The following is a 27623-nucleotide window of genomic DNA, read 5'->3' as shown; positions in this document are numbered from 1 at the left end:
AAAGGATGATGTTAGCAATTGTAAATACATTAAAGATAAATGAATTTCAAAGACATAATAGTAACACTATAACAGGCTTTAATATTCCTCTTTGAGAGCTAGATAAATCTAACAGAATTTTTTAAAAGGAAAGCTATGAAACTAGCTTTTTTTAGACAGTTGGAAAAGATATATTTGAAAGACTTAAAGACATGGTGACTTAAGAATAGGAACATTAAAGAAAATACATAATTATCAATGTCTTATGAAAACCTTATTCCATATTTTAGGATACAAGAAATTACAAATAAAGGTATAAATACAATGTATTAGTCATATGTTTTACAGAACATAATGAAATAAAATAGTAATTAACATAAGAAATATAGGCAAGAGCTATATACTTTATTGGGCCTCTGAGTAATAACATTCTGAATGAGTGGGATAATGAAAAATAGTTAATAACTATGTAAGAGGGGATTATGGAAATTAGACTACAAATCAATGTTTTTAAAATACAGTTAAAATAATCATCAAAGGAAAAGATATAAATATATATATATATATGTATATATCTGAAAGCATTTGACATCAAACTAGAGGACCTTGAAATGAATTTATTTTAAAATTTTTAATGATTTAGAATATGAAGAAATAAATTTAAAATAAGCAAAAAATAAGAAATCTTGAAAATAAGAGTAGAAATAAATTAAATTTGAAAAGAAAAACAGCAAAATCATATATGATAAACTGAAAGATGTTTTAAAAGCTAAAAAAAAATAGATCCTTAGCTAAACTGATGAAAACAGTGAAATACTGAAATTTTGAATTATGAAAATAATAAAAGAAAAAGGTAAATTAACAATTAAATGGAAAAGAAACCAAAATAATTACTAGGAACCACATCACAAAATTCCATGCTAGTAGAACTGAGAATTTCAAGGAAACAGTTACCTTCCAAAAAATATTAAATGCACAACCAACAAAATAATAATAGTCTCAGAAAGCGAAACTGAATAAGTCATAAGTAAATGCTTAAAGATAAAAAACAGAATAAGATGGATTTTCACTTGAATTCTAAGAAACATTTTTTTAAAACAACATAATACTTATGCTACAAAAATTATAGTCAACTTTAAAAAAACTATGGTAAAAAAAACATAAGATATGAAAATGTCCTATGAAATGTCTGCCATCTTTAAGAAGAAAAATGTATATATTATGCAGCTTGGTGGTATAATGAATAAAGCACTGAGCCTATAGTCAAGAAAACCTGGCAAGAGATATTTAATAGCTGAGTGACCCCAAGCAAATCACTTAACCCCGTTTGCCTCATTTTCCTCAACTGTAAAAAGGGGATGTTAATCTCTACTTCCCTAGGTTATTGTGACAATCAAAAAATATTATTTATAAAGATGTGGTTTCACAGTAGGTACTATATAAATGCCAATTGTTATTGCTAACTATTTTCTTGAAGAGAAATGAAGTAGAGATGAAATACAGAATTATTGTCCAATACCATTAGTGAATTAGGCATTGAGGTAGCACATTGGCTAGAGTGCTGGGCCTGAAGTCAGGAAGATTCTACTTCTTGAGTTCAAATCATACATTCATTAGCTGTGTGACTCTGGGCAAGTCACTTAACCTTGTTTGCCTCTATTCCTCATTTGTAAAATAAGCTAGAAAAGGAAGAGCAAACCACTCCAGAATCTTTGCCAACCCCTAAATGGGGTGACAAAGAGTCAGACACAACTGAACAACAATAACGACTAATGAATATTTGTTTTTAAAAAATTAAAACTAAATCAATGCAAAAAGATAACAGACATCTATTCCCAAATTATCAATTATCACCATGTTGGATTTATACCAAGTATACAAGGGTCATTCAACATTAGGAAATCAATTAGTATAATTAAAATTAACTCCATGAAAACCCCAAATAACAAAGAACACAATGTATGCGGGAAAAGTCTTGTGACAAAAAACACTCATTTATTTTTAATTCACTAGAAAGCATTAGGAATAGCAAGGCCATTTAAAAATATGATTTTTTAAAATGTAGGTCTAAAATGAAAAGCTAGAACTATTTGCAATGGAGAAACTCTCATACTTTTCCAATTAAATACTGGTATGAAGCAAAAAAAAACCCTTCTTACCTGCACTCTTAATCTACATAGTAATAGAAATACTAGCAGTAAAATAATAATAAGGCAAGAAAAAAGAAATTAAAGGCAAAAACACCCTTGCTTTTGCTTAGAAAAACCTAGAGATAAAAAAAAATAATAATAATTGAAAAAATACCTTCATGAAGTAGCAAGATACAAACTAAATTAAACTTTGTCATCATTTTTATACAGGAATAATCACAATTATATACACACATATATAAAATCATATACATAAACATAATCCAGGTGTGTGTGTGTGAAGAACCTATTTCCTAGGTCCTCACCCTATCTCACTGCTTTGTGATCCATAGAATTCTTAAAAGTCACTAAGGTGGGAGTAAAAAAAGTTTAGATTGTGACTAGTTGAACTCACCAAGAAAAAGTTTATTACTATAATTGTGAATTTTTTTTTATCGGCGATTTCATCAGTAGATATATTTCTTAGTGAGGAACTTCCTTATTCAATGTAGATCTTCATTTTTCTCTGCAACTTCTAGCATTAGAAGGTTGTCCAAGCACTGAAATATGCTTTTTACTCAAAGTCATAACAGTCTTAGCACATGTCAAATTGGGGATTGAATTTAGGGCTTTCTGATTGCAAAGCCAACTCTCTAATCACTGTGCTAAACTAGCTAATTATTGTGTTTCATATCATCATCTTCTTCTTTGTTATCATCATCAATACATCCTTATCCTCATCATCACTAAAATTATTACTTCCTATAGCTTTGCATGATTCTTATTGTTGTTTATTTTCACACCTGACCTTTCTATAGTCTGTGGTATCTTGAACTTGTCATATTTGTCCCTTCTCCCACCATAACTTTCATATTTCTTTCATCAAAAAAGACTCCAGATCAGTGACTCCCCCTATTGGTTTGTTGCTAATGGAATCTCCAATTCCTCTTTTCTTCTCAATTCCCCCAGAATACAGTGGAAGGAGATGCAGGTTTGTCTTTTGAGAAGCACTGATGATGATTTAAAATCTACATACAATCCTTTTTAAATTTTAAAGGGAAGGCACACAGGCATTTAAAATAACAAAGTTTTAAAAGTTACTGAAATGTTAATAGTCAATTAGGATAAACCTACTAGCCTTAGAGCTACCATCCCCAGAAGCAATGAGGCCAAATACTATCTAATTTGAATCCAAGGTAAGCTTTACTAAACAAAGCTGCTTGGGTTCCTAACTCTTCTACAATCAACTTCCCAATCTTATCTTTAGAAATGGTGTCCCTGGTTTCAGAAGATACTTTCCCTCTCTTTCAGAAGGTATTTCCCTAACCCAGTACCAAAGTTACCATGGATCAACCGAAGTTCTGTCTCTATCCATACCATTTCTCCCCAAGGCTTCAAGCCTTCCTCACTTTCACTCTTAATGAGGTTTTTTTTTTTTTTTTTTCTTCCATCCATCCCAATATGGAGAAGTAAAAAGAACATTGTGTATGTTTTCAAGAGGACCAGGCCTATAAGATCCTATGCTTATTTCTTTTACTTAAGAGTTTATTGTATCCTGATTTTGTCTAAAATGCAAAGAAACCAAGAGTTATCTGGAAATATATAAAATTTAAGTTAGAATAGAGAGGCAAGCCTCTCCTAAATGTTTAGAATTTTTCCTAACTATACCCTCTGAGTTATTATATTAAAATTTTCAATTAAAAAAAAAACTCCATAAAATAACAAAAAGAACCCATGAATCCAAGGAGCTATTATCCTCTACCATGAAGCAGATTGTTCCTCTTTGGCTAAAATTAAGGTAATCTAAGTGTTGATTGTGGAACAGTCAGAGAAAAGAAGGATAGTGATCAAAGATCATACCCTAAACTACCCACATAAAATACACACAAAAATAGATGAAGTATTTTCTGCAAATCATATACCAGTGTAACCTGAAGAGATTCCACCAAAAGACTTCTAACACTTCTCCAGCTGCAGATCTAAGTTCTTAGAATATTCCCTGTGCTATTCATTCACTACCAAGTTCCACTTATGTGCAGTCAAATCATTGGTAGTTATTGGATTTGCTTAGTTTATTGGCAGTTTGGTATAATGGAAAGACCCCTGCATTTCTCCTCATATGACTGGGTATTGCATCCTAACTATTACCTGGGTAAACATGGGAAAATTGCTTAGTGTTTCTATTTTCTGTTTGTTTATTTATAATATAAAGTGTTTGCAGTAAATACTCCCCAAAGTCTTTTCTAACTCTAAGTCATATGGTTTCTTTTATGTATGTTCCCTTCTCAGATTTTCTTTAGGTCCTTTCTTTGATCCTATTACTTTGCAATACACATATGTATATACTATAGTGTATCCCACTGTTAGAATATAAGCTCCTCATAGTAAAGAATTATAATTTCTTTCCATTTTGCCATCCCAATTACCTAGCATAGAGCCTGGCACACCATAAGCATTTAATAAATGAGACATAGTAGGGAAACATTAGAGAGATTCTAGTCCAATTCCTTCATTTTATAGATTAGTCAACTGAGGCCCAAGGAATTTACATGACTTGCCCAAAGTCACATGGGTAGTATCAAAGGAAGGATTTGAACCCACATTCTCTCACGTAAGAAACTACGGTCTTTTTACTGTTACCAAATTCCCTCCCTTTGATTCCAATTTTGTGTTACAGATGAAGAAATTGAGGTTCAGAGAAGTTACATCAACTACCCAGGTCATTTGTGTCTCAGTTGAGATTCTGACTTCAAATCTGATTGCTGAATTTAAATATTATTGCACCTTTTTTTTTTTTTTTTTTTTTTTTTAGCTTAGAATCAAGGACTAATCCCCTCTAAAGACCGTGTGCCTCAAGCACTACTGTCAGTTAAGCCCTGTGATCCTATGATTATTTTTTTGAATCTCAGTAACCAATGCCTAGTCTTTGAAAGGGTCCCCTCCTTGGAAGACACACCTGCCCCCCATGTTTCAAAGTCTATGTCCCCTTTTAGACCTCCTATTAAGTCCTAATTTTCAAAATGCCTCTAGTTCTCAGGCTACTGAAAGAGTTTAGGGGATGGCTAGGTCTTGAGTCTTCAGGGTGGGGAGGGAATCTTAGATTACCAGCTCCACCCACCCACTTTCTAGTTTATCCTTTGATGATTCATCCTTTAGCTACTTCCCATCCCCCAAAGCTTTTTTTTTTTTGTTTTTTGTTTTTTGTTTTTTGGATTTTTTTATAAACTCGTATTACTATAGTTCTACAATGTCAAAAATAGTATTCTATCATGCAGTAATAATAGTCAGTGGCCCACACTTCTGGTTCTATTCCCATCCCTCCCTTTCGCCATAACACCACAATTTTTTTGTTTCCATCAGTAAAATTTTTTAAAAACAAAAACAGAAAACTCCACTGGATTCACTGTTTGAACATAGTGGGGAGAAGCCCTGAATTTCCTGACTTCCATTGCTGACCCCAATGGATATCAAAGAAAAAAGTGAGTAGAATAGAAATGGAACAGCATAAGCTTCTCCCCCCCCCCCAAATATGAGAAAATACCTTCCTCTACTTCTTTGCAGAAGTGAAAGAGGAGAGGGTTCTATTAGACTGAAAGTTACATATAAAAACTAATGTGCAAATGCTCATCAATTTTGCTTAAATATTTTTCTTTTATTCCCTCTCTAAAAAAAAAATGTTGTTGTTATAAGATGTTGCCTTTAACAGGGGAAAGAAATTTATATGATATAAAAACAGAAAATATCAATAAAAATCCAGTAATTTAAAAAAAAAAAATAGTATACCAGTAGTCAATCCCTGAGGCTATGGGAGAAAGGAATAATGGTAAAACGAATCATCTTTGTTTAGTGTTTTTTGACAGACCAAGCACCTTAGCTCAAATTCTTATGAATTGAATGTGAATATTCTTATTCCCATTGTAAAATGAGAAAAAAAAAAAGGTGAAAGAGGTGCAGTATCATATCCAAGATACCATGGCTAGGAAGCATCAGAGCTCAGGTACTGGGGCTTCTGTCTTCAGAATTTGCTGGATCCTACAGAGGAATTCTGAAAAGTGCTCCTGTGGGGGAAAATTTATTCTACAGGAGGCCCTATTATTCATATGTCTGCTGTGATGCTTAACCTTGACTTGGATCATTCTCCCTACCCTCACCACTCTATACCACATGAAGTTCATTTTAATTAACTCCAGTTTAAAATTTCAGTTTGTGAGTTGGGAACCACTTGAGGTGGGGATGCTATTTTATCTTTTCTTTTTGGTACAATCCCAATGGCTGAAATCTACAAGACACTGACTGCTGCCCAACAGGGAAGCACCAAAAATTAGTTAGAGGGAAAACTGGAATCCCTGAATATAACACCAATAGATGGGCAGGCAAAAGAATACAGAGGAAAAAGAGACTGGCTCTGGAAAGAAATAATATGGGCACAAATGCACAAATCCCTGGGTAAACATCTGTAAAATGAAAGGGTTTGACTCTGAAGTCCCTCCTGGCTATCTGTGATCCCTCTTTCTCAATTAACATAGCAGGTACCAACTGATTCAAATCAAGTCAGACCTTTATCTTTTTGTTACCTATATTTATATTTATTTATCTATGTGTCAGAATAATGTTTATACTCTGAGCATGTCTTATGGGCCTTTTCTCACATAATCTCTTATACTTGAAATGTCTTCTCTTCCTTTCTTTGAATATTGAATTCCTCCCTGGCTTCATGTAATAATAATGAGAGCTTGAACAAGAGATGAAAGACCATGTAGATTAACCTCCTCATTTTGCAGATAAGGAAACTAAGGCTGAAGCAGTTTAAGTAATTTGTCTAAATTCACAAAAACAACAGCAGATTGGGAATTCAAATCCAGATTTTCTAAATCTGTGCCCCAAGCTTTTGTCACTACAAAGTTTAACTCAAACACCCCCTCTTGTATAAGCCTTCCTGATTTCTCCAGTTGATTATGGCTAAGCTTCCCATTTGAAGTAGCACTTACTTTTAAATTTTTCTACTATATTTATAGAATGTATTTGTGTTATTAATTGTATTTATGCCATTTCCTCTTGATAGACTATAAACTCCAAGAAGACAAGCAATGTGTCTTATCTAATCTTTTTATCTCACCAGACTCAACAAATATTATTTATAACACATTGCAGAGCCTTAAAGTTTTGTTTATATAATCATATTTGTGCCTCTCCCTGAAGTAGCACAAATTCTCATTCTAAAGGTATTTGGGTTTTAATTCTGATGCTGCCCAGTCGGTAATCTCTGAGTCTCATTTTCTCTAGCAGCTATTTCCTCTATTGCCCAGTTTGTCTTGGCTTCTGAGTAACTTGAATCTCCTATAAATCTGCAGGATTGCTAAAAGGAGTAATTCATTTAAGTATTGACATGAGAACAAGAGAATGAATTAAGTGATCTCTGTGCTCTGCTCACTCCTTGTGTTCTAGCTTCCCCCAGATCCCATGCTCTTCAGGAGACCCTTCCTTCAGAGTTCCTCCCCTGACTCCCATGTCTATGCCTTTGCTCCGAGATTACCTTCAATCTATACCATATATATTTTATGAGCTCTCTATTTTATCTTTCTTCTTGTTTTCAGTGTTTATCAAAGTGCCTGGCATATAGTAAGCACTTAATAGATGCTTGTTTACTAATAGACATTTTTGCTAATTGAAGTTTACTAATCTGACTCAACACTTCATCTCCTACTTTAGGCCTGGGTTTTTTACCATTGCTAATAGGACTCAAAATCACCAACTGCGTCTCTCCAGCTCCCTTTATATCATGTCACCAGAGACCCACTTTCCTCCTTCCTTCTTCTCCTCCTCTCCTCCTTCCTTTTCAAAAAAAAAAAAAGTTTTCACCTCTAGCTATGGAAACAGTAATCAAATCCACACTACCATCTGAAGGAATAAGAAAAACCAATAAATCCCTCTGGGATGCTGCTCATCATCCCTTCAACTTTTAAAAACTTCTTTCAACTTCCTGAATCAAAATAACCCTCCCTACTCATCAATCAATAATATGTGTGATGTTCTTACCTACTAGAATGTGAGTGCCTTGAATACAGATTGTCTTGTATTGTTACTGTTGTTTTTTCATTTGTAATCCCAGCTGTTTAGCACAATGTCCATCATATACTAAATATTTCACAAAATTTTTTTGGTGTTTTTTTCACTTACTTAGAAAGTGATCATTTTAATATGAAGCAATATGATCTTATAAAAGCATATGGAAGTAGGATGTCAAATGTTAGCTTTAGTACTAGTGCTGTCACTGATTATGTAATCTGGTGCAACAATAAGGGTTCACATGCATATGACACTGTGTTCTGTGAAATGCTTTCCTCAAGGAAGAAAATGCAAGACTTCATAACAGAAAAATGAATGTAGGAAAAGGAACTAATCTACCTGGTATTGGGGCTTGTCTCAAGCAATATCTCTGGTAAACTAGAGTATTATGAGGGACAAAAAGAATCCAGTCATCCCAGGCCCATATAACTCCATTGCACATGGACAAATGACTGGTGACTTAGCATAACAAACTACAAAGAAGAGGCCCTTTTCAAATTCCATAATGCCTTTGGCTGAAGTGAAAATCAAATTGGAGGAAAGACCTAGATTGTCAAGTGCTTCTGTAACAGTAGCTCTTGTTGCTTAGTCTTGAATTCCTATCTTTAATTTATTAGCAAAAAAAAATCAATGGTCTCCCCAAATTCACAACAACCTGATGAGGTAAATAAAGTTAAGTATCATTTCTTTTATTGCACAAATGAAGAAACTGAACCTCAGAAAGAGAAGACTCTTGGATTGGATGATTTCAAAGGGCCCTGTTGGCAGCTAGGTGGAACAGTGGATAGAGTATAGAGCTTGGAGTGAGGAAGATTCATCTTTTAGAATTCAAATCTGGTCTCTAACTGGATGTGTGATATGTGCATATCTCTTAACCCTATTCATCTCAGTTTCCTCATCAGTCAAATAAGCTGGAAAAAAATGCCAAATCATTCAAGAATTTTTGCCAAGAAAACCCCAAATGGGGTTGTGAAGAGTAGGATATGACCGAGTAACAAATAACAAAAAAACCCTTTTAGTAGTTGTAAGATCAATGAACTTTCAGCACAATACACAGAAATTTATTCTTCTGGAACCTCTGGGAAGAGACACCTAGCTTAAGTTTATAACCCCAAAGAGAGATGTTCCTTTACCCAAATTTTAAAGACTAACATAGAGCTCAAGGAATTTCATTTTCCTAGGTACTCCCATCTCCCTGCCTGTGTATAGACAGGCAGCATCATCCTTGACCACTTTCCTGTCAGCACTACTTCCATGGATAGACTAAGTTTGAAGACAACTGGAGAAGTTGAATACTCAGGTAAGTGAAGTTATATATTCCTAGTCTGAGGAGACCTTAATAACATGACCCCCAGCATCTTATGCAATAAATGTTTATAGTTTAAGTAAGGCCAGACTTCTTCAGCTTCCATCCCAGAAATCCTTATCCATTAATTGACCTAAGTCTCATATACATAGGTTCTGCCATTTGGGCCATCTTGTCTTGTCTGCCCAGGTATGAGGAGCACAGTCAGAACTCCTGCACTCCAAGTTGCCCTGGTTTATGGCTCAATGTCTCCAATGCAGTGGGTAGAGAAAGGGCTGGTGTGCTCCCCCCACCCGCAACTCTTTTCATTCCTCCCTCCCCCTCAACCCTGGCAGACTGGGCAGTGGCTACATTTTATTCATATCTCCTTGATTGGGATGGAAATAACCACATTGTCTGTCATACAATCCAGGGCACAGAACTAATTGTGATGCAAACAGAAACCTCCCCCCCCCCTCTCAATCTCCTCTGCCCAGAGGAGCGTTTGTGAGACCTTGAAAAGAAAGGAGTTGTAAAAACAACAACAACAACAACAAAATGTCATAGCTGTTCAAGCCTGGAGTCTCCCTTTAAAACAAGAATAACACCACCATCAACCCTTAATTTTGTGTTCTTATTTTGGAAAAAAAAAAAAAAAAAAAAGTGAAATAAGACTTACAGGAAGATAGGTTGTAAATCTTGAGAAACCAAAGCACCCTGTACAATGGGTATCCCTGACACTTGCTGAATGTTTATTTATAATTTTGTTTAGAAAAAGTTGTTAGATTCAAATCAAATCAGGTTTTTCCTCTATGGAGCTTGCTTCAATTCCTTCCTAATCCCTCCCCAGGTGATAGTCCCTGGCTGGATCCTCACAGGAGTCCAAAGACTCCAGCACTATACCCCACCTCCCTTCCTCCAAGGCAAAATGCAAAGAATTTTAGGAACTCTAGGTGGATTTTCCAACCCCCTACATTTCTGGGCCATAGAAATCTTCCCAATGGGTAGAGATACCTGATAAAGGAAGGGGCTAATTAAAATGAGACTCCACACACCTTGTGTGATTCAGTGTTTAGAAAACAAATAGAAAGAGCTGACTCCAAACAAGGAACTCATTTTTATAGTAAACATATTTAAGAGGCCTCCTGTGTAAACAAGCATTGTTGCTAGGGTGGGGGGCTGAGGGGAGTGCTGGATTAACATTGTGCATAGTTGGATGTTTTTTTTTTAAGCTCCGAGAAAAGCCATTAAGGGATTAACACCCCGATTTATGAAAATGGAGGATGATAAAGAAACAATGGGGGTGACAGCATTGTGTAAACGACATTGATTCATTTCAGAGACAGGGCTGTTAACTGCAAGAAATGAAGAATAAATGGAACAATGGGGAGATGCTTTTACCAGCTTGTCATTAATTAGCCTAGAGTACAATTGTTTTATTGTCCTTTTTGAAAAATACAAAATTGGTAGGAAAATACAAGCACTGAGCAAATAGATTATTCTGTGTCACTGGGTTGACATCTGCATTTTCTTCCCCCAACTGCTATCTGGGAGATTTTTGGTTTTCCAAAAGATAAGAAACTTTCATCTAGCTGAGAGCTTCAGTTCAATTTGAATGAAGTCCCCCATATGATTTCTCTATCCCTGTCTTCTCTTGTCCTTCCCTTTGCCCCCATACCAACATTGCAAACTTCCTGCAACACCTTATACAGGTTTGGGTGCATAACTGCTAAACTGGCTGGCACTCTCCTTGACTCTGTCTCTCATTTCTAGCTGTTGGTGGTGGACAAAATCATCTGGTTACAGTTCTGGGGTTTTTTTCTTGGCAATCCTAGCAGGTGAGAAGTGACAAGTTACTTTGGGAACACAAAGGAGGATGGTCTTCTGTAGAGGAGGGGCACCAGTTGGAATGACATTTAGGTGATTGGCACAGGTCAACATAGGTACAACATATTATGGAAAAACATTGAAGCTACCCCTGCCAGGTGCTGTCAGAACTCTGCATGGCTTTCTTGAAGCTGTGAAATATTTCCCTCTTTCCAATACATTTTGTCTATAATTAGGAGCAGAGACAGTTAGAATAAGTATATATATTTATATAATGAAATGTATTTTTTGGGCAAAAAAAGACTAAGCTCAGTTTACATTGGGTCCACATGACAACCATTTGATTTTCACAATAGCAGTCAATTCTACTTCTGTTTTTGGAAGGAAATCTTCATGAAATGCTGAAGATTTATATGAGGTTGAAATTGGTCCTTGTGAAGGCTTTTCTTAGGAAGTTAGTTAACTTCCTAGTTAGTTTTTAAGAGTATTAAAAACTATACATTTTTTGTGATATGCATGCATATGTGGTAGGAATAAAAAAGATTTAAATTTAAGACTTTATGAAAAGAATCGGATAGATAATACATTTGAAAATAGAGACATTTGGAGAATTTCCGTGTAGATAAGAAATCTTTCAACTAATTAGACTTTATACCAGATATCCCTCACAACATTGGAAAACCCTTGAATGAGTATACATCTCCTCCTAATAGCTTGATTGATCTTGATATTCAACAGGTATTGACCAGTCATTTCTGGATTTTTATTAGCTTGATACTAACAAATGTATAAGACATGTCATTTAAAAAGAGCGTTTATGACTTCATTTTGCAATACTTGAGCCAAATACAACTATAGAATACTATTCATTGTCAAAGCTTATCTGTTCTCTTTTTTTTTCATATTTTTATCAAGGATTGCTTAATGAATACATAGGCCACTTTCATAAAGTTTTATATAGAGAGGAAAATAGTATATGGATTAATAATTGCTGATTTCTTCTTTGTACCTTCCTTTGATAATAGTACTGTCTTTGGGATATTTTCCATTATTTTAGAATACTGTTTGTGAATGATAATGTGTAAGTTCTATCAAATCTTAAATACTGTGGAATAAGAGTTCTAAACCTGACAGGATCTATGGATAAATTTTAGAGGTTTGGTTGAGAACATTTACTAATCTTTACATGAAAGTATTTGCTTTAATTATTTAAAAAGTTTGTTCTGAGAAGGGTTCCTGAAGTTTAACCAGATTGCCAACAGTGACCTTCAAGCATATGTGCCCATGCATATACCACATTAAGAACTCCTTTTTAGTCTTCTCAGCAAGACCAACAGTCACTCTAAATTCATTTACACAGAAGTCCACTGGAATTTTTAAAAAGTGTATCATTACCCAAACTATGTAGTTATGACATATGATTTTGTGGTCCCCTGACTTTGGAGGGCTTCTGTTCTAATGGGTCAGTAATCCTGGATCTTTGGGCTTTGGAATCTGCCTCAGGAAACTTTCATGTCCAGTCTATCTGGTTCTGACCATTCCTTAGTCTGATAACTATTGGTCTCAGGAAATTCCTACAAATCAAACTCCTGAGACAATAGTGAATAAGACTACTCTTCAATTCATTGCTGACCAGTAATCTTGTCAGTAATAATCTGATCAACTGAGAATCAATCCTTCTATGAGCCATATAATTAGCATATCTATTATTGAAAACTGTATAAGTGTATCTCCTTGCTTTTGTTTCTTTATTGAATTCCCTTATAATTCAGTCTGCTTTGTAATAGCATTATATTGCAATAAAACTTTGCCCTTTTACTAGGAAATGGGTTCAAGACTGCAAATTCTTTTGAGACATCTCATGACACCAGTCTGGGACTGGGTCCCCCCTTTCCCAATCTCAACAGTTAGATAGGTAACCTATTGTATTAGTCCATTGGTGCAAATACTTTGGAAGGGTATCATAGGTGGACAATGAATTGAGCCCAGAATTAAATAGCAATTGATCAGTTTGGATTGCATTTATGGCTTTCAATAAAGCCAAATGGAGAACTACTATAAAACCCATTTTTTTTAAGCACAAATAATTTCCTCTTTGCAAAATATGTAATACAATGTTAGAAAAATAAAAAATATAGATGCTCCAAAAGAACAATAGGTAGATAAGTATATAAGAAGCCTAAGGCAAGTTATTAGCAATGACTTAAATATGAGGAATGGTGCAAAAAATATAAAATTATGAATGAATGATTTTGAAAGAGCATTTCAGTACTTGCTATGTTCCAAGCACTATGCTAAGTAGAAACTAAGTTCATTTTTGTAAATGAGGAGTCATGAGAGCAAAGGATAATCAGTAGCAGTCTGCGTGTTCTGCTATCAAGAGAATATTAAGACTACTATTTAGTAGTTTTTTTGTGCATGGAAGTTTTGTGGAAATGTACAGACAAGAGGTGCACAAGAGAAGCTGCAAGTTGTTCTGATAAACAGAATATTCATACCAATAAGATCAGAAACCCATTGAAACTAGAAAATTATAACTACCACCTAAGATGAAGACAGTTTGCATGGAAGACCAGCAGTTCATTTAAAGATCATTTAAAAATATTTTAATTCATTTCAAAAGAGCAAAGATAAACAATCTTTGCATTTATTTTGAAAAATAAAAAGCTATTATTATGTTAAAAAAATGACATGAAGCTCACTAGAGGAAATAGAAACCTATCATTTAGAGACAATTTTTGCAGGAATGAGAAACTGAGTGAAACTTTTAAAATTTACTGGCAATGTATGGAGGAAATGCCTCTGGGTTTCCTATAGTATATATCACTCTTTCATGTGATAGTCAGGAGTCTGGTAGGGGTAAAGAAGGAAGGTCAGAAAGAAAAGGTGGCATGTGAACAGACACCAAAGATGTAGCTCCTATATGTTGAGTGGATCTTGTAGCGCTTTATAATGTTTTACTATCCACCTTGGATATGAAAAAAGAGGATAAATATAACTAGCAAACTAGACAATCTAATCCATCTGCTATCTAAGGTATATGGGAAAGGAGATGTGAATGGAATGTCTTATGCTTAGAGTATTAGTGCTCTAACTCAAGGAAAAAAGACAATACAAAAGCATAGATGTTGAGGGAGGGTGAATCAGTTTATGCTGGGGTGGGAGGGGGAACAAAGATAAAACATTTTCTGAAAAATTATTATATTTTGCAAAATCGAATAATCACTAATAAGAGTGGCATTGTTTTACATATTTTTGTAAATCTCTTTAATATCTAGCTTAGTAAAAGACAGCTGGTTTCTAATATCTGATTTGCATTCAAGCTGTTGAAATCTGTTTTTTTTTTTTGTTTTGTTGATTGGTTAGTTGGTTGAAGTAGATAAAGAAAATCCAGCCTCATGCAGATATGTATTTGGAAAGGGGAGGCATATTTTACCAGACAAATAATGTCCTGGTATTATTATGAAAATTATTTTCACCTTGGAGACCTTCAGAAGAGTCTCAGGAATTCATAGATTAAAAAACAAAACGAAACAATACTTTGAGAACTATGTTACACTACTCTAATCCCCTTTTAGAACTTTCTTCCTCAAGAATCCCTAAAGATATCTAAGTGATACAGTCAGGAAGAATTAAATTCAAATATTTGTTAGTCTCAAATATTTTTTAGCTCTATGATTCTGGATAAGTCACTTGACTTCTATCTGCCTCAATTTCTTCATTTGTAAAATTGAGATATCAATAATAACAGATTCAGGCTGGCCATCTAGCTGAACTCTCTCAACATTACCCTCCAAACAACTTTAAAATAATGATTCAAATCAAACTTTGGAACACCAGAACCAACAAAAGTTTGAGGTAAGACATTTTTCCAACTGAAGAAAACTTAAGCAGGAGAAGTCTGCGGCATGAGTGTAGAGAGCTTCCTGGAGCACCCACATGCAGCAGAGACAATTGATGCTGCTGCAGAAGCAATGACAGCTTCAGAAATTCTCAGTCAAGAGATGGTTAAGGAACTCAGACAACTGATCAGAAGGACATTGCAGAAAAATATTTTTTTTTCCCTCAGCACTGCATACAACTGGCACTAATTAGCAACTTTATTGAACATACACATTTCAGATTTATAATTACAGGATGGAAAGGAGTTCTAATGGTCAGTCACAAGGGAGCAGGAGCCCTACTCCAAGGCAAAAAGTTCTGGAACAAAGAGAAAAGCTAGAACTTGTGATACCAGAGAACTAGGGGCCCTTCCTGAGTAAAGAACAAAGTACAAATCCAGAGAGCAATGATTATACCTCTCCCAGATCACACCACCTTAAAATCAATAAAAACTTTCAGACCTCTGGGACTAGCTCTGTTTAAAGGATGAGACAGTGCCTTGACATAAAGTTCAAAGTCAAGAAATAGGCTGGAAAATGAATAAAGTACAACAAAAAAAAATTTCACCAAAAAAAATCTTTACTTTGGTAATAGGGAAAACCAAAGCAAAAATTAATAAAACTACAATGTAAAAACAGTTATCAAAAAGACAACAAGAAAAATGCTAATTGGACCCAAGATCAACAATTTTTTCTGAAGAGTTAAAGAAAAAAGATGCATGGTAGTGGAAAATCTGGGGAAAGAAATGAGAGTAATGAAAAGAAAATTCTAATAGCTTGGTAAAAGAAGTACATGCTTGCGCACATGCGTGTATACACACACACACACACACACACACACACACACACACACATACACACAACTGAATAAAATAACACCTTAAAAATGGAATTGGCCTAATGGTAAAAGAGGTATAAAAATACACTAAAAAGAACTAAAAAAGCAGAATTGGTCAAATGAAAAAGGAGATACAAAAATCTAGAAGAAACAATTCCTTAAAAATCAGAATTGAACAAGTAAAAGCTAATGACTCCATGGCACATTAAGAAACAGTAAAACAAAGTCAAAAAGAATGGGGGAAAGGGGTTAGAAGAAAAAAAAAAGAAAATGTGAATTATTTCATTGGAAAAAGAACATCATTTTATAATTATTGAACTACTTGAAACCCACAAAGAAAAAGGCCATAATTTTCTGAAATTTTAAACAGAAACTTAATATTTTAGATCCAGAGGAATAAAATTGAAATTGAAAGAATTCACAGATCACCTTCTGAAATAGATCCCAAAATGAAAACTCCCAGGAATATTGTAGTCATATTCCAGAGCTCTGAAGTCAAAGGTAAAATACTTCAAGCAGCCAGAAAGAAATAATTCAAATATTGTAGAACCACAGTCAAGACCACACACAATTCAGCAGCTTTTACTTCAAAGAAGCATAAGGCTTGGAAGATGATATTTTGGAAAACAAAAGAGCTAGGAATACAAGCAAGAATAACCTACCCTGCAAAAACTGAGTATAATCTTTTAAAGGGTAGATAGATATTTAATGAAATAAAAGATTTTCAATCACTCCTGATTAAACAATAATAATAATAAAAGACCAACCCTGAGAATAAAATCTGATATTAAATATAAAACTTAAAAGAAACATAAAAGGTAAACATGAATGAGAACTTCTAAGGATTTCAATAGTTAATCATTTGCATTTCTATATAGGAAGATAATACATGCAATTCCTAAGAACTTTGTCAATATTCAAGAAGTTAAAAGGAGTTTATATAGATGATAGGCATCGGTATGAGTTGATTGTGCTGAAATGATTTCTCAAAAAATAAAAAATAAAATCATAAGAAAGAGGGATCTGCTGGGAGAAGGGGAAAGGAGAAATAAAAAGGGAAATTTTTTTTTCACATAAAAGAGGTAAGTAAAGAAAAGCTTTTATAATAGAAGGGAAAATGAAGGGGCAGACAATATTTGAAAATCATTCTCATTGGAACTGGTTTAAAGAGAGAATATCACACTCAAAATATACACTCAGATGCATATAGAAATATAACATACCTAATAGGGAAACAGGAGGAAAAGAGAGAAAGAGAAAAGGGAAGGTTGATAAAAGGGAGGATAAATTAAAGGAGGCAGTGGTTAGAAGAAAAATAGATTTTTGAGGAGGTACAGGATAAAAATAGAAGGAAGAAGAAACAGAAGAAAATGTGTTCGAGGGAAATACATAGTAATCATAACTGTGAATGTGAATGAGAAAAATTCACTTATTAAAGCAGATAACAAAATGAACTAGAAACTAGCATCCAAAAATTTGTAGTTTACAAGAGATACACTTGAAACAAAAAGACACACATAGAGTAAAAATAAAAGGGCTACAGCAAAATTCAATATGCCTTGATTAATTAAAAAAAAAAAAAAAGGCAGGAGTAGCAATTATGATCTCAGTTAAAGCAAAAGTAAAAATAGACTTATTTAAAGGAAATAATTAAGGAAAGTAAATTTTTGCTTAAAGGTACTATAGATAATAAAGTAATATAAAAATTTGTACAGCAAGTTTCTCTAATAAAGGCTTCATTTTTCAAATTATAATAAGTAGAAAACTAAATCAAATTCATAAAAATAAGAGCAATTCCCCAACTGGTAAATGATCAAAGGATATATAGGTCTCAAAATAAGGTCTCAAAATAAGTTACTAAGCTGTCTACAATCACATAAAAAATGTTCTAAATCAGTACTGATCAGAGAAATGCAAATTAAAACAACTCTGAGGTACCACCTCACGCCTATCAGAAATGACAAATACTGGAGGGAATGAGGTAGGAGGTTGGGGGAAGGAAAGGTGCACTAATGAATTGCTGGTGGAATAATGAACTAGACTAGTCATTCTGAAGAACAACTTGAAACTATGCCTATAATGCTCTATAAAAACTGTGTATACTCTTTGATCCCAAAGAGATCAAAGAAGAAGGAAATAACTTATGTGTGCAAACTTATTTATAGTAGTTCTTTTTGGGCTGGCAAAGAATTGGAAACTAAGGAGATGCTAATCAATTGGGGAATGGCTGAGTAAATTATGGCATATGATTATGATGGAATATTATTGAGCTGTAAGAAATTATAAGAAGGGTACTTTCAGAAAAACATTGTAAGATCTATATAAAGTGATACAAAGTAAGTGAGAAGAACTTGGAGATCACTGTGCACAGTAACCACAATATGGTAAAGGATGATCAACTGTGAAAGACTTTACTCTGATAAATACAATGGTCCAAGACAATTCCAAAGGTGTTATGATGAAAAAAATGCTGTCTACTTCTGGAGAGAGCTATGATAAATTCTAAATACAAATAGAAGTATAATTTTCTCACTTTCTTTTTCTTGCTTTTTAAAAATATGACTAATATGGAAATATGTTTTGAATGATTTCACATCTATAATTGATATCACATGGTTGGATGGAGGGAGAGAATATGGAACTCAAAATTTAAAAAGAATGTTAAAAATTAAAATGTTTAAAAAAAAAACCTTACCTGTCAAATCTGTTGTATAGATCAAATGTAATGTATTTGACATATTAGTTCAGTGTCAGGCACATAGCAGGTACCTAGTAAATGTTAGTTTTCTTTCTTCTTACATTTTTTTATTGTCTATATCCCTCACTTGATTCCTATATGTAGAAATATTACCTATGTTTAATATTGTTAATCAGGGACTGTTTCATTCTTGTTTTTGGATTACCAGTGGCAATCAAAGTGACTAGTACATCATAGGCATTTAATAAACATTTATTAATTAGTTGATTTGATTTGCATCACACATATATACAAAGACCTAGGAGAAATAACATCACACAGACTATTAGTACCATAGGAACGAAATATTATAAATGTAACATATAAGTGATATTACATCAGGGCTTTGTAACATTGTAGTGAGGTTTGGTTATAATGTATTGGCATTGGCACTAGAAAACTGGCTAGCAGCCTAGGTCCTTAACCTTTTTGCCATTGTGGGTCCCCTTGGTAGTTTGGCGAAATCTCTGGATCCTTTCTCAGAATCATTTTAAAATCCATAAATAGAGGATTACAAAAGAAACATCAAAATATTTATAAAACAAGCTCACAGACTTCCATTTAAGAACTCCCAAGTATTGCTAATTACCTTTTTACCCCTATGTTTTGTCTTTCTAATTAGATTGTATATTCCTTGAGAGCAGGATTCTCTGTGCCTTTAAAAAAAATCCTGCTGCATGTTCCATAGTACCTAGAATATAATAAAAAAGATACTTAAGAATAATTGGCTGGTTAAATGGCAAACAATGTGGTATCATTAAGAATGCTGAATTTGGAATCATAGGTTCAGTGTTCAAATATCATTTATTTACCTTTCTGTTACCTTATTTTCCTCTTCTGTCAAATGTCATTGGTTTCTAAGATCTTTTTGTTATTTTATGATCTATAAAATAAATTTAGAATAGATGATCTTAGGTCCATTACATCTCCAAACCTTGTTCAGTGTGTGTGTGTGTGTGTGTGTGTGTGTGTGTGTGTGTGAGTGTGAGTGTAAATATGGTTATATTTTGCATAAGATCTGCAATTAGAGGATTTAGGTTCAAATTCAGGCTCTGGACAGCTAGATGACTCAGTAGACAAAGAGCTGAGCCTAGAATCAGGAAGAGCTAGTTCGAACTTAATAGCTTTGTGACTCTGGACAAATCATCTGACTTCTGTTTGCTTTAAACCACTGGAGAAGAAAATGGCAAACCACTTCAAGTACCTTAGGCAAGAAAGCCTCAAGGACAGTATTTGTTTGCTGTGGTATGTAGGGTCACAAAGTCTCAGACGCAACTGAATAACAACAATAACAACAACAACCTTACACAAATCACAAAACCTCCTTACATTTTACTTTTCTTATCTGAATGACCTCAAATGTACTTTCCCAGCTCTAAATCTGTGAAAGCATGAGGCATGGTTTTATGTTAAAGGCTCTTCTCTCTAGAAACCATTTTCAAAGACAAAATGTTTACATTGACAAATGTTCAAATGCAGGCTAATCAACACTCAAAGTTAATTCCAAATGGGAAATAGTAAGTCAGAATAGTTTTCTTCTATGCATAGATTTGTTCTTTTTTCATAGGTGAAATTCTCTGACAAATGAGAATGGATCCCCAAGGGGAAATCCCTGTGTCAACATAGACCAGCAACAGGTCTATAATTTATCATCTTAGACTTTCCTCAGCCTGAGGTTAAATCACTTGCCTATCTTCTTATACCTAATATGTGCCAGAGACAGGATTTGAATCTAGGTCTTGGATCTCTATCTGCTATACTAAGCTGCCTCTTCCTGTGGTGCTGGACTATGTGAAGGTGTATGGGGAAAAAGGAAGGAGAGAGAGGGGAGAGACAGGGAAGGGGAGAGGAAGAGAGAAGGAAAAGAGGAGGCAGAGAGAAATAGACAGACAGAGTGAAAGATAGAGACAGATAAAAATAGAGAAAGGGACAGAAACAGACAGAAAGGGACACAGAGACAGAGAGAGAAAGAGACATGAAGAGAGAGAGAGAGACAGAAAGGGAGACAGAAACAGACAGACAGACAGAAAGACAGAGACAGAGGAACACAGAGATAGAGACAGAGAGAGCAGCAATGAACAAGCTTGTAGCTTTCACAAGACGTTTTTGTTTCTGTGGAGAACAAAAAATGAGAATGTAAATAGACACTTCAATAGATCAAACACATTAATTATGAATCAGTGTATTACATACTTGCGTAATATGAGAGAGGTGGGATAGCAGGGCTTCAGGTTTCCTGGAGTTATAGAATGAGATGTCATTAGTAGCACCATATGGCCCATTCTTTTCCTCTTGCATACAGGTAAATGCTTAACAGGTTCACCAGGGCAATCTTCAGTCAGAGATGGTCTGCTTCAGTTCTAATTCTGCAACTATGGAGCAAAGGATTTTATGCCCCTCCTCTCCTCAAAAGACAATGTAGAGTTCCTTGGAAAGCTGTGTGGATTTTAGAGAGGTGTCATATAGCACAGAGAACTAAGGTTCAAGATATTCAAGGTCTAATGTCAGCTCTGCTACATAAGAAAAGGATCATACATTGAGAGATGGAACAACTTTCAAGGCCAGCTAGTATAATAACTTCATTTTAGAAATGAAAAAAAGACCAAAAAACCTTCAAGTATAGAAAGATGAAGTAGTTTATTCTAGATCACACAGCTAATAAGTGTCTGAGGTAGGATTTGAACCGGTGTCTTCAGACAGATGTACATTAGACTATCTAAGTGGTACACATCTGAAAAAAAAGTCCTCTAAAAATAGCAAATATGTGGCCATCTAGCCTTTGTTTAATGACCTCAAATAAAAGGAAACCCACTACCATCTTTCCACTTTGAGGCAGCTCCAATTGTAAAGATGTTTTTCCTGATCCTTGTAAGTGTATTCTGTACCTTCTACTTAGGACTTCTGATTCTGCCCTCTGGGGTCTGGTTGAATAAGACTTCCCTTTTTTAAATAGTAGTCTTTCAAATGTTTGAGGATAGCTATTATTTTCTCTTACATCTTCTAGAGGCTAACTATCTTCTGTGCATGAAATTAATGCCCTTTATCACTTAAGATCCTTTATTATCTTGGCTATCCATCTTTGGAAAGATGAAGGATGTTTCCTATTTGTCAATGTCCTTCTTAAAACAAAAGTGAGCTCAGTACTTCCTCCAGATGAAATGTCTTCTTATTTGTATAGAATGTCATTCTCATCTGAAAGACAGAAGTAAGCAAGGGCTCTTTTGGTTATGTCCATTAGAGAAAGATCCCATTTCCAGAAAGTAATCAATAATAGCTCTGATTCAAGGATAAGGATAAGGATGAAGGAATAAGGAGGCAGTGATTCTCACTTTCTCTCCACTGAACTCCCCCCCTCCCCCTGCCAAAGTCAGAGTCAGACGATTACATTACCCCATGGAAAATTGATTAACTATATTCCCTCTAATACCTACACTCAGCAATCTCTATGCCTTTAAGATTCACACTATCTGGTTTTATCACCTAATAGAGATCTTGATGACCATTGACTATCAATCCTTACTATATTCTTCTTCTTCAATGATTCATTTTTTTCTATCTCCCCTAATATTTGCTCTAACACTAGGAGATTGCAACATACATATTGATATTCCCTTAGAAAAACCTAACTTCCTTCAATGTATTCAAGTTAACTCAATATACTCAATTTTCCTTACCTACTCCACAAAAATGGCTGTATCTTTGATCTTATCACTCACAAATATTCTTTTATGTACAGGAACTGCAAAATTCCTTATCAAACTATAATCTTTCATTATTCCATATTTCCCTATATGATCTTCTAACCATGTTTTTCAACCCTTCCCGTTAATTCCATTCCCTATTTTCTGCTCTGGCTACACTCTCCTCTCCCCTTCTTCCCCTTCCCCCCCCCCCCCCGCCCAGTTTTAATGCCTCAATGAACCAGCTCATCTCTCTACTTTCCTCCATTCTCACATTCTTTGTCTTATTACAGATGATGCTTTGTCAAATCCCAGCCTTGGGTTACTTCTACCTTCATTCCTGAATTCATGTGCTATTGAACGAAGGAGCCAAAGGCAATTATAAAATTCTTCTGATAGGTTCCACTGCTAATTTACCTTATCTAATGTCAACTGGGCCTTTACTCTAGCAAGGCAATCCTCTTCCTTTCTAATTGATTCTCTATTACATTCATGACAGCACTTGTTCTAAACCTTCACTTCTCTCACCCTGCCTTTCAAGGCACCCTTTCCTTCTAATCTCGAAGCTGAGAGATGATGCTTCACAAGGAAATATTAGGGCCATTGTGAATCAACAGTGGCCTGTTCTCTTACCAGATGCTCTATGGGCTTTCATGACACTGGTCTCTTTGATCTCTTTCTAGCTGGACAACCTCCTCCTCAATATCCTTTAACTATGTCATGCCTATTAACTGGGTGGCCCCCCAGTCTGTTCTGGGCCCTTTTCTCTTTCTATATTCTCACATGTTCGATTTTCATCAGCTCACTTGGCTCAATTGTCATCTCTATCAAATGGTGCTCAGATCTATCTATCTAGCCTTTACCTGAGCAATAGTTTCCCATCACAAACTAATTACCTGCTGGAAATTTCAAATTGGATGTCTCATTAGCATTTCAAATTCATTTACAAAACAGAACTCATTTTCTTTCTATTCCCTATTCCCAATTTCCACATTATTATTGAAGCACTACCCTTCTCTAGGTCAGGCTTACAACTTCAGTGTCAGCCTAGACTCCTTATTCTACTTACTCCACAAATCTAGTCAATTGCCAAAACCTGTCATTTCTTCTTTTGTTTTTTCTCCTTGTCTATATACATACAGATACAATACACATATATACATATATGTACATATATGTATATATATGTATATTGATTTAACTACATTTACATGGCCACCATCCTAGTTCAGACTCTTCTCTTTTACTTTGGCAACAGCCTTCTAATTGATCCCCCTGCTTTAAGTCCAACCCTTCTCCATTTAATCTTCCACTCAACTGCCAGAGTGATTTTCCTAAATTTCAGTGGCTCTTTATAATCTCCTGGATCAAATAGAAAGTTCTCTGAAATTTAAAGTCTTTTACAAACCACCCTCTTCCAAGTTTTCCAGTCTCATCTCATCTTAATCCTCTTTGTATACTCTATAATTAATTTTGTTGTTCTTCCATGTCTTAGGATCCCTGACTTTCTTCAAATACTTACCTCAAATGATAACTTGTATACGAGGCCTTACCCAGTGCCCCAAGTTGTCTCTCCCAGTAGAATTAAAGAAGCTTGAGGCCAGGGATTATTTTTGCCTTTTTTGAATCTTTAGTGTTTAGTCTAATGCCAAGAAAATAGTATTTAATAAATACCATCCATGCTATTTCCCTTGTAGTCAGACACCAGTTGGTTATGACAGTCTCCCTCATAATTCAGCTTTTTCCCTTCACTCATAATCCCTTATAATGGTCTTATGTCTTATTTTCCTTTGCCAGCCCTATAAGCACCTCAAGAGCAGGGACTGAGTCATCTAAGTCAGGTTTTCCCCTTCTATAATATGAAGACTCCTAAGGTCCTTTCCAAGCAACTAGGTGATGCAGTGGATAGAGCACTGATACTGAAGTCAGCAGGAACAGAGTTCAAAGCTGGTCTCAGATATTTTTTAGCTTTATAATTTGGGGTAAGTCACTTAATTCTGTCTATCTCCATTTCTCATCTATAAAATAAACCAGAGAAGGAAATGGAGAACAATGCCAGTGATTTGGAAACCCAAATAGGGTCACAAAGAGTCAGACATGACTTCAACAATTGAAAAACAATAAAGATTCCTTCTAGAAAGTCAATGTGGATATATGACAAAATGTGTTAGACATTGATGGAGACAGAACATGCAAGTTTGAGTTCTAGCACTGATAGTTAGTAGCTATGTAATCATCCATGAGTCAATTTTCTCATCTGTAAACTGGGGATAATAATTTTTGTGTTATCTATCTCATAGGGTTGTTGGGAGGAAAGTGCCCTGGAAATTTAAAAACTGTTATAGAAATGGTACCTATTATTGTTATCATTATCCTTTGATCTTTATAGGTATTCAAAATGGTTTGTTAAATGATTTATGAACTATCAGCATTCCAGAAAGACAGTTCTGGTGGGGAGAAGAGAACCACCTTTCCTTGGATGGAATATGAACTGCCAATAATAAGACAACAAGAGAACTCTTGATCTCTCTGAAAGTTGATGAGGAATGAGGGAACCTCACCAAAAAGGATTTACATTCAGTTTTCCACCCTTTTCTCCAAAGCCAGAGAATTGTCCAAAGCAGGAAATACCCTGAAGTTTCTAGAAAGATCTGGCCTCTGGAGACTAAGAGGTTTAACTCATTGGTCTCATAAATAAGCAATCTTCAACTGTGACTTAAAAAAAAAAAAAAAAAGGAATTTATTACCACTTTAAGGCTGACATTGATTTAAGCCACTCCATGAGGGGCACCATGCTGCCGGATCAATTAAAGCAAATGCAGTCATGAAACTTACATGAAGCCCCATGCATGTGAGTAGGTCTGAACACCACAGCTGTCCTCACGCCATGCACCCCCTGTTTGCTGTTTGGACCTTTCACTGAAGGGAAAGAAGCAGAAGGGGGAGTAAAAAGAGGAGAAATATAAGGCAACTATATATTTACTTTATTTGCTTCTAATTAATGGGCTTATGAAAGGAAACAAATCCAAGAAGTATTGCATGGCCTCCTGCCAACAGCAAGCCCACCCAGAGGAGAAACTGGAGCCCATTTTAAAGAGGCTTTTAACTCATCATTACTAAATAAAAGCAAACAGTCTGCTGTCTTTAAATAAAATATCCTTTTCAGGTACCATGGTGGGGGCTTCAGGATACAGTGAGATCTGTTTTAAAAAAAAAATATGTTCAGAAGGTCATGGATTTAGGGCTGGAAAAGATGGTAAAAGTCATATACATTCAATGCCCTCTCTTTTCCAGATGAGGAACCTCAGAATTGAGGGAGATGAGATCACTTTTCCAAGGAAACAGATAATAAATGGAAAAGTCAGGATTCAAACTTCTCTTCTGCCACCAGCCTAAGCTTCTTTTCTCTGTGCTAAAAAAAATAATCCATTCTTTCTCCTACTTGACCACATTCAGTCAGCCTGCAGAGACTTCAGTATTTGGAGCTATATTCTCTATGTCAATTGACTAATAATAATAATAATAATATCACAATAGCAGCTAACCTTTATACATCACCTTCCTCATAAAAGTTCTGTGAAAGGAAGAGTGCAGAAATTATTTCATCTTATAGTTAAAGACATAAAAGTTCATGAAAAAGAGATAATGTCCTGAAAGTTAGAGATTTAGGAAATGTGGGGGTCAGAATTAGAATATAGATCCCTAATCCCAAACCTATTCTCTTTCTGATTACTCCTTTACAATTGCTAAAGTTTTTGAAGTATTTCATGTTATGTAGGATTCTTTCCATAATAATAGCCTCCAAGGATAAATAAAGTCATATTCTTCCCATTTTCTAAAGAAGGAAAACTGAGACTGAGGTTAAGTGATTGTCTAATGTCACAGAGATTAGTGACAGAATCAGAATATGAACTCATTCCTTCTTCACTGGGGGTCTTCAAGAAGAAACTTAATAAACACCTATTAGTATTTTTTCTTCATTTGATTCTAGACTTAACTAATACTAAAAAAAAGGAGCAAAAAAGTAGAAAAGAAAAGGATTCTATCTGAAGCTATGGATCTATAATCGAAACAGTTTGTTTTTTCTTCTTAAGAATAAAGTGAATTCAACATGTTATTTTTGAAGCTGGCCTGTAAATTTGTGTTCCCTAACTATTCTGTTTTCTTCTATGAATTTTTAATCTTCAGTAATTCCCTTTCAGTACTTTTTCTTCTTTGTTTTCCCTTTGGTAATTCTACCACTAAGCCTATTCTCCTTCTCCCTTTCCCAAATTAAAAGAAAGAAAAATAAAAAATTTCTTTCAGCGTATTCATAGTTGTCAGCCAAATCCACATGGCACACCAGTCCAAAAATGTTTGTTTTATTCTATACCTTGAATTCATCATCTCTTTGTCAGGAGATGGCAGCATATTTCATAAAACTCCTTTAAATAGTGATTGTTCATGGCATTAATCAGAGTTCTTAAGTCTTTCAAAGTTGTTTTCTCTTTTCATTATATTGTTATTGCATAAATCATAATTCAGGTTCTACTCATTTTACTGTGCCAATTTATAACATCATTTTCAGGTTTGTCTGAGACTGCCCTTTCATCATTTTTTTATGGTACAATAATATTTCAGTACACTCATATATTATACTTTGCTAATCTCCTAGTTGATGGGTAACCTCTTAGTTTCTAAATCTTTACCACTGCTTTTATTGGAGTGTGTACATTATACACATATACATACATGCAGATGTACGTATATATAGAGAAAGAGGAGTGAGAGAGAGAGGGAGAGGAAGAGAAAAAGGGAGAAGGAGAGTGAGAAGAAAGAAGAGATAGAAAGAGAGAGAACTAGCTCTATTTTTAAATCTATCTCTTTGGTATCATAGATGACTAATGATTAACATTTTTTAGAAATTCTTGGAGCTAACTTGGATCAGATAATTTTTAAGGCTTTAGCCAACTCTGAGATTCTCAAATCTTTTTAGATTAAAACCTATGCTTTTACTCTTGTTCTAATAAGTAATAGAAGACATAATTAATAGAAGTTTTAAAATTTCCAACTCCTCCTCCTGCTCATTTCTGTCCATAAACACCCACAAACATACACAGAGTCTATTGGACAAATTCTATAGATTGTTCATCCAGCTATATAAGAAATTGAACAATAGATTTTTTTCATCCATTTCATTTTTCCTTTATGGATAGTTTAGT

The 27623-nt window shown here is 34.7% G+C and overlaps 1 long non-coding RNA gene across 1 annotated transcript; it reads right to left on the bottom strand.

The window, feature by feature from the left end:
- Positions 1–19023: 19023 nt before the first annotated feature.
- Positions 19024–25319, bottom strand: LOC141553636 (uncharacterized). The gene is made up of 3 exons (XR_012485561.1): positions 25258–25319; positions 20936–21934; positions 19024–19433 (listed from the first exon to the last, which is right to left on the bottom strand). It is a non-coding gene; the product is annotated as an uncharacterized LOC141553636 (long non-coding RNA).
- Between the last annotated feature and the right edge of the window lie 2304 nt (positions 25320–27623).

Source organism: Sminthopsis crassicaudata, chromosome 2 (genome assembly GCF_048593235.1).
Source record: "Sminthopsis crassicaudata isolate SCR6 chromosome 2, ASM4859323v1, whole genome shotgun sequence".
Classification (NCBI taxonomy): domain Eukaryota; kingdom Metazoa; phylum Chordata; class Mammalia; order Dasyuromorphia; family Dasyuridae; genus Sminthopsis; species Sminthopsis crassicaudata.
This window is presented reverse-complemented; position numbering and strand designations above follow the sequence as displayed.